Source organism: Camellia sinensis, chromosome 14, assembly GCF_055761805.1.
Source record: "Camellia sinensis isolate YWXY chromosome 14, ASM5576180v1, whole genome shotgun sequence".
NCBI lineage: Eukaryota > Viridiplantae > Streptophyta > Magnoliopsida > Ericales > Theaceae > Camellia > Camellia sinensis.
Window position 1 is genome coordinate 145,665,756 of NC_138974.1, and position 17,500 is coordinate 145,683,255.

Here is a 17,500-nt window from a genome sequence, read left to right on the forward strand (position 1 = left end):
CCAACATGCCATGCCACGGCCTCGGCCCGCATGCCATGCCACGGCCTCGGCCCGCATGCCTTGCCACGGCCTCGGCCCGCATGACATGCCACGGCCTCGGCCCGCATGCCTTGCAACGACCTCGGCCCGCATGCCATGCCACGGCCTCGGCCCGCATGACATGCCACGGCCTCGGCCCGCATGCCATGCCCCGGCGTCGCCCAACATGCCATGCCACGGCCACGGCCCGCATGCCATGCCACGGCCTCGGCCCGCATGCCTTGCTACGGCGTTGCCCAACATGCCATGCCACGGCCTCGGCCCGCATGCCTTGCCACCGCGTTGCCCAGCATGCCATGCCACCGCGTTGCCCGGCGTGCCATGCCTTAGCCTTGGCCAACATGTCGAGGCACGGCCTCGGCCCGCATGCCTTGCTACGGCGTCGCCCAACATGCCATGCCACGGCCTCGGCCCGCATGCCATGCCACGGCCTCGGCCCGCATGCCTTGCTACGGCGTCGCCCAACATGCCATGCCACGGCCTCGGCCCGCATGCCATGCCACGGCCTCGGCCCGCATGCCATGCCACGGCCTCGGCCCGCATGCCTTGCCACGGCCTCGGCCCGCATGACATGCCACGGCCTCGGCCCGCATGCCTTGCAACGGCCTCGGCCCGCATGCCATGCCACGGCCTCGGCCCGCATGACATGCCACGGCCTCGGCCCGCATGCCATGCCCCGGCGTCGCCCAACATGCCATGCCACGGCCACGGCCCGCATGCCATGCCACGGCCTCGGCCCGCATGCCTTGCTACGGCGTTGCCCAACATGCCATGCCACGGCCTCGGCCCGCATGCCTTGCCACCGCGTTGCCCAGCATGCCATGCCACCGCGTTGCCCGGCGTGCCATGCCTTAGCCTTGGCCAACATGTCGAGGCACGGCCTCGGCCCGCATGCCTTGCTACGGCGTCGCCCAACATGCCATGCCACGGCCTCGGCCCGCATGCCATGCCCAGGCCTCGGCCTCGGCTCGCATGCCATGCCACGGCCTCGGCCCGCATGACATGCCACGGCCTCGGCCCGCATGCCATGCTACGGCCTCGGCCCGCATGCCTTGCCACGGCGTTGCCCAACATGCCATGCCACGGCCTCGGCCCGTATGCCATGCCACGGCCTCGGCCCGCATGCCATGCCACGGCCTCGGCCCGCATGACATGCCACGGCCTCGGCCCGCATGCCATGCCACGGCCTCGGCCCGCATGCCTTGCCACGGCGTTGCCCAACATGCCATGCCACGGCCTCGGCCCGCATGCCTTGCCACCGCGTTGCCCAGCATGCCATGCCACCGCGTTGCCCGGCGTGCAATGCCTTAGCCTTGGCCAACATGTCGAGCCACGGCCTCGGCCCGCATGCCTTGCTACGGCGTCGCCCAACATGCCATGCCACGGCCTCGGCCCGCATGCCATGCCACGGCCTCGGCCCGCATGCCTTGCTACGGTGTCGCCCAACATGCCATGCCACGGCCACGGCCCGCATGCCATGCCAGGGCCTCGGCCCGCATGCCATGCCACGGCTTCGGCCCGCATGCCATGCCACGGCCTCGGCCCGCATGACATGCCACGGCCTCGGCCCGCATGCCATGCCACGGCCTCGGCCCGCATGCCTTGCCACGGCGTTGCCCAACATGCCATGCCACGGCCTCGGCCCGCATGCCATGCCATGCCACGGCCCGCATGTCTTGCCACGGCGTTGCCAAACATGCCATGCCACGGCCTCGGCCCGCATGCCATGCCCCGGCGTCGCCCAACATGCCATGCCACGGCCACGGCCCGCATGCCATGCCACGGCCTCGGCCCGCATGCCTTGCTACGGCGTTGCCCAGCATGCCATGCCACGGCCTCGGCCCGCATGCCTTGCCACCGCGTTGCCCAGCATGACATGCCACCGCGTTGCCCGGCGTGCCATGCATTAGCCTTGGCCAACATGTCGAGGCACGGCCTCGGTCCGCATGCCTTGCTACGGCGTCGCCCAACATGCCATGCCACGGCCTCGGCCCGCATGCCATGCCAAGGCCTCGGCCCGCATGCCATGCCACGGCCTCGGCCCGCATGACATGCCACGGCCTCGGCCCGCATGCCATGCCACGGCCTCGGCCCGCATGCCTTGCCACGGCGTTGCCTAACATGCCATGCCACGGCCTCGGCCCGCATGCCATGCCATGCCACGGCCCGCATGTCTTGCCACGGCGTTGCCAAACATGCCATGCCACGGCCTCGGCCCGCATGCCATGCCACGGCGTCGCCCAACATGCCATGCCACGGCCTCGGCCCGCATGCCATGCCACGGCCTCGGCCCGCATGCCTTGCTACGGCGTTGCCCAATATGCCATGCCACGGCCTCGGCCCGCATGCCTTGCCACCGCGTTGCCCAGCACGCCATGCCACCGCGTTGCCCGGCGTGCCATGCCTTAGCCTTGGCCAACATGTCGAGGCACGGCCTCGGCCCGCATGCCTTGCTACGGCGTCGCCCAACATGCCATGCCACGGCCTCGGCCCGCATGCCATGCCAAGGCCTCGGCCCGCATGCCATGCCACGGCCTCGGCCCGCATGACATGCCACAGCCTCGGCACGCATGCCATGCCACGGCCTCGGCCCGCATGCCTTGCCACGGCGTTGCCCAACATGCCATGCCACGGCCTCGGCCCGCATGCCATGCCATGCCACGGCCCGCATGTCTTGCCACGGCGATGCCAAACATGCAATGCCACGGCCTCGGCCCGCATGCCATGCCACGGCGTCGCCCAACATGCCATGCCACGGCCACGGCCCGCATGCCATGCCACGGCCTCGGCCCGCATGCCATGCCACGGCCTCGGCCCGCATGCCTTGCTACGGCGTTGCCCAACATGCCATGCCACGGCCTCGGCCCGCATGCCTTGCCACCGCGTTGCCCAGCATGCCACGCCACCGCGTTGCCCGGCGTGCCATGCCTTAGCCTTGGCCAACATGTCGAGGCACGGCCTCGGCCCGCATGCCTTGCCACGGCGTCGGCCAACATGCCATGCCACGGCCTCGGCCCGCATGCCATGCCACGGCCTCGGCCCGCATGCCATGCCACGGCCTCGGCCCGCATGACATGCCACGGCCTCGGCCCGCATGCCATGCCACGGCCTCGGCCCGCATGCCTTGCGACGGCGTCGCCCAACATGCCATGCCACGGCCTCGGCCCGCATGCCATGCCACGGCCTCGGCCCGCATGCCTTGCCACGGCGTTGCCCAACATGCCATGCCACGGCCTCGGCCCGCATATCTTGCCACGGCGTTGCCAAACATGCCATGCCACGGCCTCGGCCCGCATGCCATGCCACGGCGTCGCCCAACATGCCATGCCACGGCCACGGCCCGTATGCCATGCCACGGCCTCGGCCCGCATGCCTTGCGACGGCGTTGCCCAACATGCCATGCCACGGCCTCGGCCCGCATGCCTTGCCACGGCGTCGCCCAACATGCCATGCCACGGCATCGGCCCGCATGCCATGCCACGGCCTCGGCCCGCATGCCATGCCACGGCCTCGGCCCGCATGCCTTGCCACGGCGTTGCCCAACATGCCATGCCACGGCCTTGGCCCGCATGCCATGCCATGCCACGGCCCGCATGTCTTGCCACGGCGTTGCCAAACATGCCATGCCAGGGCCTCGGCCCGCATGCCATGCCACGGCGTCGCCCAACATGCCATGCCACGGCCACGGCCCGCATGCCATGCCACGGCCTCGGCCCGCATGCCTTGCTACGGCGTTGCCCAACATGCCATGCCACGGCCTCGGCCCGCATGCCTTGCCACCGCGTTGCCCTGCATGCCATGCCACCGCGTTGCCCGGCGTGCCATGCCTTAACCTTGGCCAACATGTCGAGGCACGGCCTCGGCCCGCATGCCTTGCTACGGCGTCGCCCAACATGCCATGCCACGGCCTCGGCCCGCATGCCATGCCACGGCCTCGGCCCGCATGCCATGCCACGGCCTCGGCCCGCATGACATGCCACGGCCTCGGCCCGCATGCCATGCCCCGGCCTCGGCCCGCATGCCATGCCACGGCCTTGGCCCGCATGCCTTGCCACGGCGTTGCCCAACATGCCATGCCACGGCCTCGGCCCGCATGCCATGCCATGCCACGGCCCGCATGTCTTGCCACGGCGTTGCCAAACATGCCATGCCACGGCCTCGGCCCGCATGCCATGCCACGGCGTCGCCCAACATGCCCTGCCACGGCCACGGCCCGCATGCCATGCCACGGCCTCGGCCCGCATGCCTTGCGACGGCGTCGCCCAACATGCCATGCCACGGCCTCGGCCCGCATGCCTTGCCACGGCGTCGCCCAACATGCCATGCCACGGCCTCGGCCCGCATGCCATGCCACGGCCTCGGCCCGCATGCCATGCCACGGCCTCGGCCCGCATGCCATGCCACGGCCTCGGCCCGCATGACATGCCACGGCCTCGGCCCGCATGCCAAGCCACGTCCTCGGCCCGCATGACAAGCCACGGCCTCGGCCCGCATGCCACGCCACGGCCTCGGCCCGCATGCCTTGCCACGGCCTCGGCCCGCATGCCTTGCCACAGCCTCGGCCAGCATGCCTTGCCACGACGTCGCCCAACTTGCCATGCCACGGCCTCGCCCCGCATGCCATGCCACGGCCTCGGCCCGCATGCCTTGCTACGGCGTCGCCCAACATGCCATGCCACGGCCTCGGCCCGCATGCCTTGCGACGGCGTCGCCAAACATGCAATGCCACGGCCTCGGCCCGCATGCCATGCCACGGCCTCGGCCCGCATGCCTTGCTACGACGTTGCCCAACATGCCATGCCACGGCCCCGGCCCGCATGCCTTGCCACCGCGTTGCCCAGCATGCCATGCCACCGCGTTGCCCGGCGTTCCATGCCTTAGCCTTGACCAACATGTCCTGCCACGGCCTCGGCCCGCATGCCATGCCATGCCACGGCCCGCATGTCTTGCCACGGCCTCGGACCGCATGCCTTGTTACGGCGTCGCCCAACATGCCATGCCACGGCCTCGGCCCGCATGCCTTGCTACGGCGTCGCCCAACATGCCATGGCACGGTCTTGGTCAGCATGCCATGCCATGGCACCGCCTTGTGCAGCGTTGGCCAGCATGCCTTGGCCGGCATGCCATGCCAATGCCTTGGGCCAACATGGCGTGCCACGGGCTGGGCGAGCATGGCATGCCACGGGCTGGGCGAGCATGCCACGCCACGGCCTTGGCTAGCAGCAAGGCATGCCACGGCCTCGGCGAGCATGCCACGCCACGGCCTTGGCTAGCAGCAAGGCATGCCACGGCCTCGGCGAGCATGCCATGCCATGGCCAAGGCCAAGGCCAAGGCCAAGGCCAAGGCAGTGGGCAAGGCCAAGTCCCTGTGCAAGGCATGGCCAAGGCCAAGGCCAAGGCCGCGGGCAAAGGCCAAGGCCAAGGCCATGGCATGCCACCGCCTTGATCGATCTTTTTGAACATGATTCTTTTATAATCTTATCCAAACCGTGCAACACAATTAAAAATGCACTACAATCAATTTTAAATGTCATTCCCTATTTTTTTGCAATTTTCCTTGAGGTTTTCGAATTTTTAAAGTCCTTATTTGGCAAAAAAAATCAAAATAAAATAAAAAAAATGAAAAAATAATTTAATAATTTCTATAATTACTAGTGAATCATCCTTTAATTATTGGAATTTTTCCATAATTTTTTGACCATTTTTATTAATTTTTATTATTTTTAAAGTATTAAAATCGAAATAAATTAAAATAAAATATTTCCGGTAAAAAAATATTTTTTTTAATTTTTTTTATGGTGTATTAAATTATTTCCTACAACTTTCATGTTGAAAGTTTTGGCAAAAAACCATTACTTTTTAAAAAAACCCCATTATGACTCCTCGAACATGCTTGATGTTTCCTCCTGCCAGATTGAAAAGGGCTTAACAGGCTATTATAAGGGGGGGGCACCTCCCTTGCCCAGGGCAAGGCAGTGTCAGGTACGCCCCATGTTGGGCGCGGCCTGGGCTGCGGCCTTGGGTTACATGCACTGCGGCTCGACCGCGGCCTGGGCTGCGGCCTGGGGCGGCTCGGCCGCGGCCTTGGGCGGCCTGGACCGCGGCCTTGGGCGGCTCGGGCGCGGCCTGGGCGCGGCCTTGGGCGGCCTGGGCGCGGCCTTGGGCGGCCTTGCGCGGCCTGGGCGCGGCCTTGCGCAGCCTGGACCGCGGCCTTGGGCGCGGCCTAGAGCAGCATGGCGTGGCATGCGCGCGGGCGTGGGCGACCTGGCATGCGCGCGGCGTGGGCAGCACGGCATGGCATGCGCACGGCCTGGGCGGCCTGGCATGCAGCCGGGCTGGCATGCCCGCGGCGTGGGCAGCACGGCATGGCATGCGCACGGCCTGGGCGGCCTGGCATGCAGCCGGCCTGGGCAGCACGGCATGGCATGCGCACGGCCTGGGCGGCCTGGCATGCAGCCGGCCTGGGCAGCACGGCCTGGGCGGCCTGGCATGCAGCCGGCCAGGGCAGCCTGGCCTGGCATGCCGGCGGCGTGGGCAGCGTGGCCTGTGCGAATACCGCGCGCGTGGTCTTTTTGACCACGGTGCGCGTGTTGCGCGCATGGTCGCGCACGCCTTTGCACGCCTTCGCACGCAACGCACGTCTAGTGATGACAACCGCAGCTAAGGCAGCCCAGCCCCAAGGCCAAGGCCAGCAGCATGGCATGCCACGGCCAAGGCAGCCCAGCCAAAGCCAGCAGCATGCCATGCCAAGGCCAAGGCCAGCAGCATGCCATGCCACGGCCAAGGCAGCCCAGCCAAAGCCAGCAGCATGCCATGCCAAGGCTAAGGCCAGCAGCATGCCATGCCACGGCCAAGGCAGCCCAGCCAAAGCCAGCAGCATGCCATGCCAAGGCCAAGGCCAGCAGCATGGCATGCCACGGCCAAGGCAGCCCAGCCAAAGCCAGCAGCATGCCATGCCAAGGCCAAGGCCAGCAGCATGCGATGCCACGGCCAAGGCAGGCCAGCCAAAGCCAGCAGCATGCCATGCCAAGGCCAAGGCCAGCAGCATGCCATGCCACGGCCAAGGCAGGCAAGCCAAAGCCAGCAGCATGCCATGCCAAGCCAAGGCCAGCAGCATGCCATGCCAAGGCCAAGGCAGCCCAGCCAAAGCCAGCAGCATGCCATGCCAAGGCCAAGGCCAGCAGCATGCCATGCCGCGGCCAAGGCAGCCCAGCCAAAGCCAGCAGCATGCCATGCCAAGGCCAAGGCCAGCAGCATGCCATGCCCCGGCCAAGGCAGCCTAGCCAAAGCCAGCAGCATGCCATGCCAAGGCCAAGGCCAGCAGCATGCCATGCCACGGCCAAGGCAGGCCAGCCAAAGCCAGCAGCATGCCATGCCAAGGCCAAGGCCAGCAGCATGCCATGCCACGGCCAAGGCAGCCCAGCCAAAGCCAGCAGAATGCCATGCCAAGGCCAAGGCCAGCAGCATGCCATGCCACGGCCAAGGCAGGCCACCCAAAGCCAGCAGCATGCCATGCCAAGGCCAAGGCCAGCAGCATGCCATGCCACGGCCAAGGCAGGCCAGCCAAAGCCAGCAGCATGCCATGCCAAGCCAAGGCCAGCAGCATGCCATGCCAAGGCCAAGGCAGCCCAGCCAAAGCCAGCAGCATGCCATGCCAAGGCCAAGGCCAGCAGCATGCCATGCCACGGCCAAGGCAGGCCAGCCAAAGCCAGCAGCATGCCATGCCAAGCCAAGGCCAGCAGCATGCCATGCCAAGGCCAAGGCAGCCCAGCCAAAGCCTGCAGCATGCCATGCCAAGGCCAAGGCCAGCAGCATGCCATGCCACGGCCAAGGCAGCCCAGCCAAAGCCAGCAGCATGCCATGCCAAGGCCAAGGCCAGCAGCATGGCATGCCACGGCCAAGGCAGCCCAGCCAAAGCCAGCAGCATGCCATGCCAAGGCCAAGGCCAGCAGCATGCCATGCCACGGCCAAGGCAGGCCAGCCAAAGCCAGCAGCATGCCATGCCAAGGCCAAGGCCAGCAGCATGCCATGCCACGGCCAAGGCAGGCAAGCCAAAGCCAGCAGCATGCCATGCCAAGCCAAGGCCAGCAGCATGCCATGCCAAGGCCAAGGCAGCCCAGCCAAAGCCAACAGCATGCCATGCCAAGGCCAAGGCCAGCAGCATGCCATGCCACGGCCAAGGCAGCCCAGCCAAAGCCAGCAGCATGCCATGCCAAGGCCAAGGCCAGCAGCATGCCATGCCACGGCCAAGGCAGGCCAGCCAAAGCCAGCAGCATGCCATGCCAAGCCAAGGCCAGCAGCATGCCATGCCAAGGCCAAGGCAGCCCAGCCAAAGCCAGCAGCATGCCATGCCAAGGCCAAGGCCAGCAGCATGCCATGCCACGGCCAAGGCAGCCCAGCCAAAGCCAGCAGCATGCCATGCCAAGGCCAAGGCCAGCAGCATGCCATGCCACGGCCAAGGCAGGCAAGCCAAAGCCAGCAGCATGCCATGCCAAGCCAAGGCCAGCAGCATGCCATGCCAAGGCCAAGGCAGCCCAGCCAAAGCCAGCAGCATGCCATGCCAAGGCCAAGGCCAGCAGCATGCCATGCCACGGCCAAGGCAGGCCAGCCAAAGCCAGCAGCATGCCATGCCAAGGCCAAGGCCAGCAGCATGCCATGCCACGGCCAAGGCACCCCAGCCAAAGCCAGCAGCATGCCATGCCAAGGCCAAGGCCAGCAGCATGCCATGCCACGGCCAAGGCAGGCCAGCCAAAGCCAGCAGCATGCCATGCCAAGCCAAGGCCAGCAGCATGCCATGCCAAGGCCAAGGCAGCCCAGCCAAAGCCAGCAGGATGCCATGCCAAGGCCAAGGCCAGCAGCATGCCATGCCACGGCCAAGGCAGCCCAGCCAAAGCCAGTAGCATGCCATGCCAAGGCCAAGGCCAGCGGCATGCCATGCCTAGGCCAAGGCAGCCCAGCCAAAGCCAGCAGCATGCCAGGCCAAGGCCAAGGCCAGCAGCATGCCATGCCACGGCCAAGGCAGCCCAGCCAAAGCCAGCAGCATGCCATGCCAAGGCCAAGGCCAGCAGCATGCCATGCCACGGCCAAGGCAGGCCAGCCAAAGCCAGCAGCATGCCATGCCAAGGCCAAGGCCAGCAGCATGCCATGCCACGGCCAAGGCAGGCCAGCCAAAGCCAGCAGCATGCCATGCCAAGCCAAGGCCAGCAGCATGCCATGCCAAGGCCAAGGCAGCCCAGCCAAAGCCAGCAGCATGCCATGCCAAGGCCAAGGCCAGCAGCATGCCATGCCACGGCCAAGGCAGCCCAGCCAAAGCCAGCAGCATGCCACGCCAAGGCCAAGGCCAGCAGCATGCCATGCCACGGCCAAGGCAGGCCAGCCAAAGCCACCAGCATGCCATGCCAAGCCAAGGCCAGCAGCATGCCATGCCAAGGCCAAGGCAGCCCAGCCAAAGCCAGCAGCATGCCATGCCAAGGCCAAGGCCAGCAGCATGCCATGCCACGGCCAAGGCAGCCCAGCCAAAGCCAGCAGAATGCCATGCCAAGGCCAAGGCCAGCAGCATGCCATGCCACGGCCAAGGCAGGCCAACCAAAGCCAGCAGCATGCCATGCCAAGGCCAAGGCCAGCAGCATGCCATGCCACGGCCAAGGCAGGCCAGCCAAAGCCAGCAGCATGCCATGCCAAGCCAAGGCCAGCAGCATGCCATGCCAAGGCCAAGGCAGCCCAGCCAAAGCCAGCAGCATGCCATGCCAAGGCCAAGGCCAGCAGCATGCCATGCCACGGCCAAGGCAGGCCAGCCAAAGCCAGCAGCATGCCATGCCAAGCCAAGGCCAGCAGCATGCCATGCCAAGGCCAAGGCAGCCCAGCCAAAGCCAGCAGCATGCCATGCCAAGGCCAAGGCCAGCAGCATGGCATGCCACGGCCAAGGCAGCCCAGGCAAAGCCAGCAGCATGCCATGCCAAGGCCAAGGCCAGCAGCATGGCATGCCACGGCCAAGGCAGCCCAGGCAAAGCCAGCAGCATGCCATGCCAAGGCCAAGGCCAGCAGCATGCCATGCCACGGCCAAGGCAGGCCAGCCAAAGCCAGCAGCATGCCATGCCAAGGCCAAGGCCAGCAGCATGGCATGCCACGGCCAAGGCAGGCAAGCCAAAGCCAGCAGCATGCCATGCCAAGCCAAGGCCAGCAGCATGCCATGCCAAGGCCAAGGCAGGCCAGCCAAAGCCAGCAGCATGCCATGCCAAGGCCAAGGCCAGCAGCATGCCATGCCGCGGCCAAGGCAGCCCAGCCAAAGCCAGCAGCATGCCATGCCAAGCCAAGGCCAGCAGCATGCCATGCCCCGGCCAAGGCAGCCCAGCCAAAGCCAGCAGCATGCCATGCCAAGGCCAAGGCCAGCAGCATGCCATGCCACGGCCAAGGCAGGCCAGCCAAAGCCAGCAGCATGCCATGCCAAGGCCAAGGCCAGCAGCATGCCATGCCACGGCCAAGGCAGCCCAGCCAAAGCCAGCAGCATGCCATGCCAAGGCCAAGGCCAGCAGCATGCCATGCCACGGCCAAGGCAGGCCAGCCAAAGCCAGCAGCATGCCATGCCAAGGCCAAGGCCAGCAGCATGCCATGCCACGGCCAAGGCAGCCCAGCCAAAGCCAGCAGCATGCCATGCCAAGGCCAAGGCCAGCAGCATGCCATGCCACGGCCAAGGCAGCCCAGCCAAAACCAGCAGCATGCCATGCCAAGGCCAAGGCCAGCAGCATGCCATGCCACGGCCAAGGCAGGCAAGCCAAAGCCAGCAGCATGCCATGCCAAGCCAAGGCCAGCAGCATGCCATGCCAAGGCCAAGGCAGCCCAGCCAAAGCCAGCAGCATGCCATGCCAAGGCCAAGGCCAGCAGCATGCCATGCCACGGCCAAGGCTGGCCAGCCAAAGCCAGCAGCATGCCATGCCAAGGCCAAGGCCAGCAGCATGCCATGCCACGGCCAAGGCAGCCCAGCCAAAGCCAGCAGCATGCCATGCCAAGGCCAAGGCCAGCAGCATGCCATGCCACGGCCAAGGCAGGCCAGCCAAAGCCAGCAGCATGCCATGCCAAGCCAAGGCCAGCAGCATGCCATGCCAAGGCCAAGGCAGCCCAGCCAAAGCCAGCAGCATGCCATGCCAAGGCCAAGGCCAGCAGCATGCCATGCCACGGCCAAGGCAGCCCAGCCAAAGCCAGTAGCATGCCATGCCAAGGCCAAGGCCAGCGGCATGCCATGCCAAGGCCAAGGCAGCCCAGCCAAAGCCAGCAGCATGCCAGGCCAAGGCCAAGGCCAGCAGCATGCCATGCCACGGCCAAGGCAGCCCAGCCAAAGCCAGCAGCATGCCATGCCAAGGCCAAGGCCAGCAGCATGCCATGCCACGGCCAAGGCAGGCCAGCCAAAGCCAGCAGCATGCCATGCCAAGGCCAAGGCCAGCAGCATGCCATGCCACGGCCAAGGCAGGCCAGCCAAAGCCAGCAGCATGCCATGCCAAGCCAAGGCCAGCAGCATGCCATGCCAAGGCCAAGGCAGCCCAGCCAAAGCCAGCAGCATGCCATGCCAAGGCCAAGGCCAGCAGCATGCCATGCCACGGCCAAGGCAGCCCAGCCAAAGCCAGCAGCATGCCATGCCAAGGCCAAGGCCAGCAGCATGCCATGCCACGGCCAAGGCAGGCCAGCCAAAGCCACCAGCATGCCATGCCAAGGCCAAGGCCAGCAGCATGCCATGCCACGGCCAAGGCAGGCCAGCCAAAGCCAGCAGCATGCCATGCCAAGGCCAAGGCCAGCAGCATGCCATGCCACGGCCAAGGCAGGCCAGCCAAAGCCAGCAGCATGCCATGCCAAGCCAAGGCCAGCAGCATGCCATGCCAAGGCCAAGGCAGCCCAGCCAAAGCCAGCAGCATGCCATGCCAAGGCCAAGGCCAGCAGCATGCCATGCCGCGGCCAAGGCAGCCCAGCCAAAGCCAGCAGCATGCCATGCCAAGGCCAAGGCCAGCAGCATGCCATGCCCCGGCCAAGGCAGCCCAGCCAAAGCCAGCAGCATGCCATGCCAAGGCCAAGGCCAGCAGCATGCCATGCCACGGCCAAGGCAGGCCAGCCAAAGCCAGCAGCATGCCATGCCAAGCCAAGGCCAGCAGCATGCCATGCCAAGGCCAAGGCAGCCCAGCCAAAGCCAGCAGCATGCCATGCCAAGGCCAAGGCCAGCAGCATGCCATGCCACGGCCAAGGCAGCCCAGCCAAAGCCAGCAGCATGCCATGCCAAGGCCAAGGCCAGCAGCATGCCATGCCACGACCAAGGCAGGCCAGCCAAAGCCAGCGGCATGCCATGCCAAGGCCAAGGCCAGCAGCATGCCATGCCAAGGCCAAGGCCAGTAGCATGCCATGCCAAGGCCAAGGCCAGCAGCATGCCATGCCACGGCCAAGGCAGGCCAGCCAAAGCCAGCAGCATGCCATGCCAAGCCAAGGCCAGCAGCATGCCATGCCAAGGCCAAGGCAGCCCAGCCAAAGCCAGCAGCATGCCATGCCAAGGCCAAGGCCAGCAGCATGCCATGCCACGGCCAAGGCAGCCCAGCCAAAGCCAGCAGCATGCCATGCAAAGGCCAAGGCCAGCAGCATGCCATGCCACGGCCAAGGCAGCCCAGCCAAAGCCAGCAGCATGCCATGCCAAGGCCAAGGCCAGCGGCATGCCATGCCACGGCCAGGGCAGGCCAGGCAAAGCCAGCAGCATGCCATGCCAAGCCAAGGCCAGCAGCATGCCATGCCAAGGCCAAGGCAGCCCAGCCAAAGCCAGCAGCATGCCATGCCAAGGCCAAGGCCAGCAGCATGCCATGCCACGGCCAAGGCAGCCCAGCCAAAGCCGGCAGCATGCCATGCCAAGGCCATGGCCAGCAACATGCCATGCCACGGCCAAGGCAGCCCAGCCAAAGCCAGCAGCATGCCATGCCAAGGCCAAGGCCAGCAGCATGCCATGCCAAGGCCAAGGCCAGCAGCATGCCATGCCAAGGCCAAGGCCAGCAGCTTGCCATGCCACGGCCAAGGCAGGCCAGCCAAAGCCAGCAGCATGCCATGCCAAGCCAAGGCCAGCAGCATGCCATGCCAAGGCCAAGGCAGCCCAGCCAAAGCCAGCAGCATGCCATGCCAAGGCCAAGGCCAGCAGCATGCCATGCCACGGCCAAGGCAGCCCAGCCAAAGCCAGCAGCATGCCATGCCAAGGCCAAGGCCAGCAGCAAGCCATGCCACGGCCAAGGCAGGCCAGCCAAAGCCAGCAGCATGCCATGCCAAGGCCAAGGCCAGCAGCATGCCATGCCACGGCCAAGGCAGCCCAGCCAAAGCCAGCAGCATGCCATGCCAAGGCCAAGGCCAGCAGCATGCCATGCCACGGCCAAGGCAGCCCAGCCAAAGCCAGCAGCATGCCATTCCAAGGCCAAGGCCAGCAGCACGCCATGCCACGGCCAAGGCAGGCCTGCCAAAGCCAGCAGCATGCCATGCCAAGGCCAAGGCCAGCAGCCTGCCATGCCACGGCCAAGGCAGGCCAGCCAAAGCCAGCAGCATGCCATGCCAAGCCAAAGCCAGCAGCATGCCATCCCAAGCCAAGGCCAGCAGCATGCCATGCCAAGGCCAAGGCAGCCCAGCCAAAGCCAGCAGCATGCCATGCCAAGGCCAAGGCCAGCAGCATGGCATGCCACGGCCAAGGCAGCCCAGCCAAAGCCAGCAGCATGCCATGCCAAGGCCAAGGCCAGCAGCATGCCATGCCACGGCCAAGGCAGCCCAGCCAAAGCCATCAGCATGCCATGCCAAGGCCAAGGCCAGCAGCATGCCATGCCACGGCCAAGGCAGCCCAGCCAAAGCCAGCAGCATGCCATGCCAAGGCCAAGGCCAGCAGCATGCCATGCCACGGCCAAGGCAGCCCAGCCAAAGCCAGGAGCATGCCATGCCAAGGCCAAGGCCAGCAGCATGCCATGCCACGGCCAAGGCAGGCCAGCCAAAGCCAGCAGCATGCCATGCCAAGGCCAAGGCCAGCAGCATGCCATGCCACGGCCAAGGCAGGCCAGCCAAAGCCAGCAGCATGCCATGCCAAGCCAAGGCCAGCAGCATGCCGTGCCAAGGCCAAGGCAGCCTAGCCAAAGCCAGCAGCATGCCATGCCAAGGCCAAGGCCAGCAGCATGCCCTGCCACGGCCAATGCAGGCCAGCCAAAGCCAGCAGCACGCCATGCCAAGCCAAGGCCAGCAGCATGCCATGCCAAGGCCAAGGCAGCCCAGCCAAAGCCAGCAGCATGCCATGCCAAGGCCAAGGCCAGCAGCATGCCATGCCACGGCCAAGGCAGCCCAGCCAAAGCCAGCAGCATGCCAAGCCAAGGCCAAGGCCAGCAGCATGCCATGCCACGGCCAAGGCAGCCCAGCCAAAGCCAGCAGCATGCCATGCCAAGGCCAAGGCCAGCAGCATGCCATGCCACGGCCAAGGCAGCCCAGCCAAAGCCAGCAGCATGCCACGCCAAGGCCAAGGCCAGCAGCATGGCATGCCACGGCCAAGGTAGTACAGCCAAAGCCAGCAGCATGCCATGCCAAGGCCAAGGCCAGCAGCATGCCATGCCACGGCCAAGGCAGGCCGGCCAAAGCCAGCAGCATGCCATGCCAAGGCCAAGGCCAGCAGCATGCCATGCCACGGCCAAGGCAGGCCAGCCAAAGCCAGCAGCATGCCATGCCAAGCCAAGGCCAGCAGCATGCCATGCCAAGGCCAAGGCAGGCCAGCCAAAGCCAGCAGCATGCCATGCCAAGGCCAAGGCCAGCAGCATGGCATGCCACGGCCAAGGCAGCCCAGCCAAAGCCAGCAGCATGCCATGCCAAGCCAAGGCCAGCAGCATGCCATGCCAAGGCCAAGGCAGCCCAGCCAAAGCCAGCAGCATGCCATGCCAAGGCCAAGGCCAGCAGCATGCCATGCCGCGGCCAAGGCAGCCCAGCCAAAGCCAGCAGCATGCCATGCCAAGGCCAAGGCCAGCAGCATGCCATGCCACGGCGAAGGCAGGCCAGCCAAAGCCAGCAGCATGCCATGCCAAGGCCAAGGCCAGCAGCATGCCATGCCATGCCACGGCCAAGGCAGCCCAGCCAAAGCCAGCAGCATGCCATGCCAAGGCCAAGGCCAGCAGCATGGCATGGCTCGGGGAAGGCAGCCCAGCCAAAGCCAGCAGCATGCCATGCCAAGGCCAAGGCCAAGGCCAAGGCAGCCCATCCGAAGCCAGCAACATTCCATGCCGAGGCCAACGCTGCCCAGCCAAGGCCAGCGGCATGCCATGCCAAGGCCAAGCCCAGCCGCATGTCTTGCCACGGCCTTGTCCCGCAGCGTGGCGTGCCTTGGCCTTGGGCTAGAACATCGCATGCCACGCCCTTGGCAAGCAATCCTGTCCCTCGTGTAATTGCCATTTGGTTTGGCTTTGACTTACGTATATGTTGCCCTGCGAAATGCATGTCCCTCGGGTAATAGCCGTTTGGTTGCCTTTGACTTGCGAACACGTTGCTAGTGCTTTCCCCAGTGGAAGCTTGTTGGGAAAAGTATGTCCCTCGGAAGTTGCCTGTTGCATTCGAGCTATCCGATGCTTGCTCGGTTTCTCTAAGAGTTTTTGCACGTTCGTTGGGCTTTTTAATTATTTATTTACTCATAAAAATTATAATAAAATAAATAAAAAATAAAAAAATAATTGAAAAAATTACTATAATTACTAGTGCCTCATCTTATAATTGTTGGAATTTTTCTAGAATTTTTTGAGTATTTTTAGTAATTTTTATTATTTTTTAAGTATTAAAATTGAAATAAATTAAAATAAAATATTCCGGTGGCCAAATATTTTTTTGTAATTTTTTTTATGGTGTATTAAATTATTTCATACAACTTTCATGTTGAAAGTTTTGGCAAAAAACCATTACTTTTTAAAAAAACCCCATTATGACTCCTCAAACATGGTTGATGTTTCCTCCTGCCAGATTGAAAAGGGCTTAACAGGCTATTATAAGGGGGGGGCACCTCCCTTAAGGCTGGCCAGCATGGCCAGGCCACAGGCCACGCCTATGCCTAGGCGGGCGCTTGGCACATGCCATCGCTTGGCTTGTGGCATTGGCTTGTGGCATCGAAACTACATAGCCAAGCACGGGATGCGTCTAGTGGCGGCCCGCGGTGGTGGCGGTGGCACGTTGGCCTAGGCCAGCATGCCATGCCACAGCCTTGGCCAGCAACATGGCATGCCAAAGCCTTGGCCAGCAGCATGCCATGCCCTGGCCTTGGCAAGCATGTCATGCCACGGCCTTGGCCAGCAGCATGCCATGCCACGGCCTTGGCCAGCAGCATTCCATGCCCCGGCCTTCGCCAGCATGTCATGCCACGGCCTTGGCCAGCAGCATGCCATGCCACAGCCTTGGCCAGCAACATGGCATGCCAAAGCCTTGGCCAGCAGCACGCCATGCCCCGGCCTTGGCAAGCTTGTCATGCCACGGCCATGGCCAGCAGCTTGCCATGCCCCGGCCTTGGCCAGCAGCGTGCCATGCCACGACCTTGGCCAGCAGCTTGCCATGCCCCGGCCTTGGCCAGCAGCATGCCATGCCACGGCCTTGGCCAGCAACATGGCATGCCAAAGCCTTGGCCAGCAGCATGCCCTGCCCCGGCCTTGGCCGGCAGCATGCCATGCCGCGGCCTTGGCCGGCAGCATGGCAAGCCCAAGCCTTGGTCAGCAGCATGCCATGCCAACGCCTTGGCCAGCAGCATGCCTTGCCACGGCCTCGTCCAGCAGCATGGCATGCCACGCCACGGCCTCGGCCATCAGCATGCCTTGCCACGGCCTCGGCCATCAGCATGCCTTGCCACGGCCTCGGCCATCAGCATGTCTTGCCACGGCCTTGTCCAGCAGCATGGCATGCCCCGGCCTTGGCCAGCAGCATGTCATGCCACGGCCTTGGCAAGCATGCCAAGCCACGGCCTTGGCAAGCATGCCATGTCCCTCGGGTAATTCTACAAGTTGCCTTGCGAAATGCATGTCCCTCGGTTAAATTGCCATTTGGTTGGCTTTGGCGTGCGAACGAGTTGCCTGTGCTTTCCTTGTGGAAGCTTGTTGCGAGAAGTATGTCCCTCGAAAGTTGCCTGTTGAGTTTGTTATTTGCATTCGCGCTAACCGGTGCTTGCTCGGCCTCTCTAAATGTTTTCGCGCGTTCGTCGGGCTTCTTAGTCCTTCGGGGTGTGATTCGTTTTGGGGGGCTGGTGCACAGTGTACGTCGTGGCGCGTGAGTTGTGTTCGGTTTGTGCGAGTTGGACGGATCCCTGCCTGTGCAGCGAACTCCACTGGTGCATTCCTCCATGTCCCTCGGGTGATGCCTTTAGGTTGTCTTCGACTCGCCTTCAGGTTGCCTGCGCTTCCCTAGTGGAAGGTGCCTTGCGAAAGGCGTGTCCCTCGGGTAATTGCCATTTGGTTGGCTTTGACGT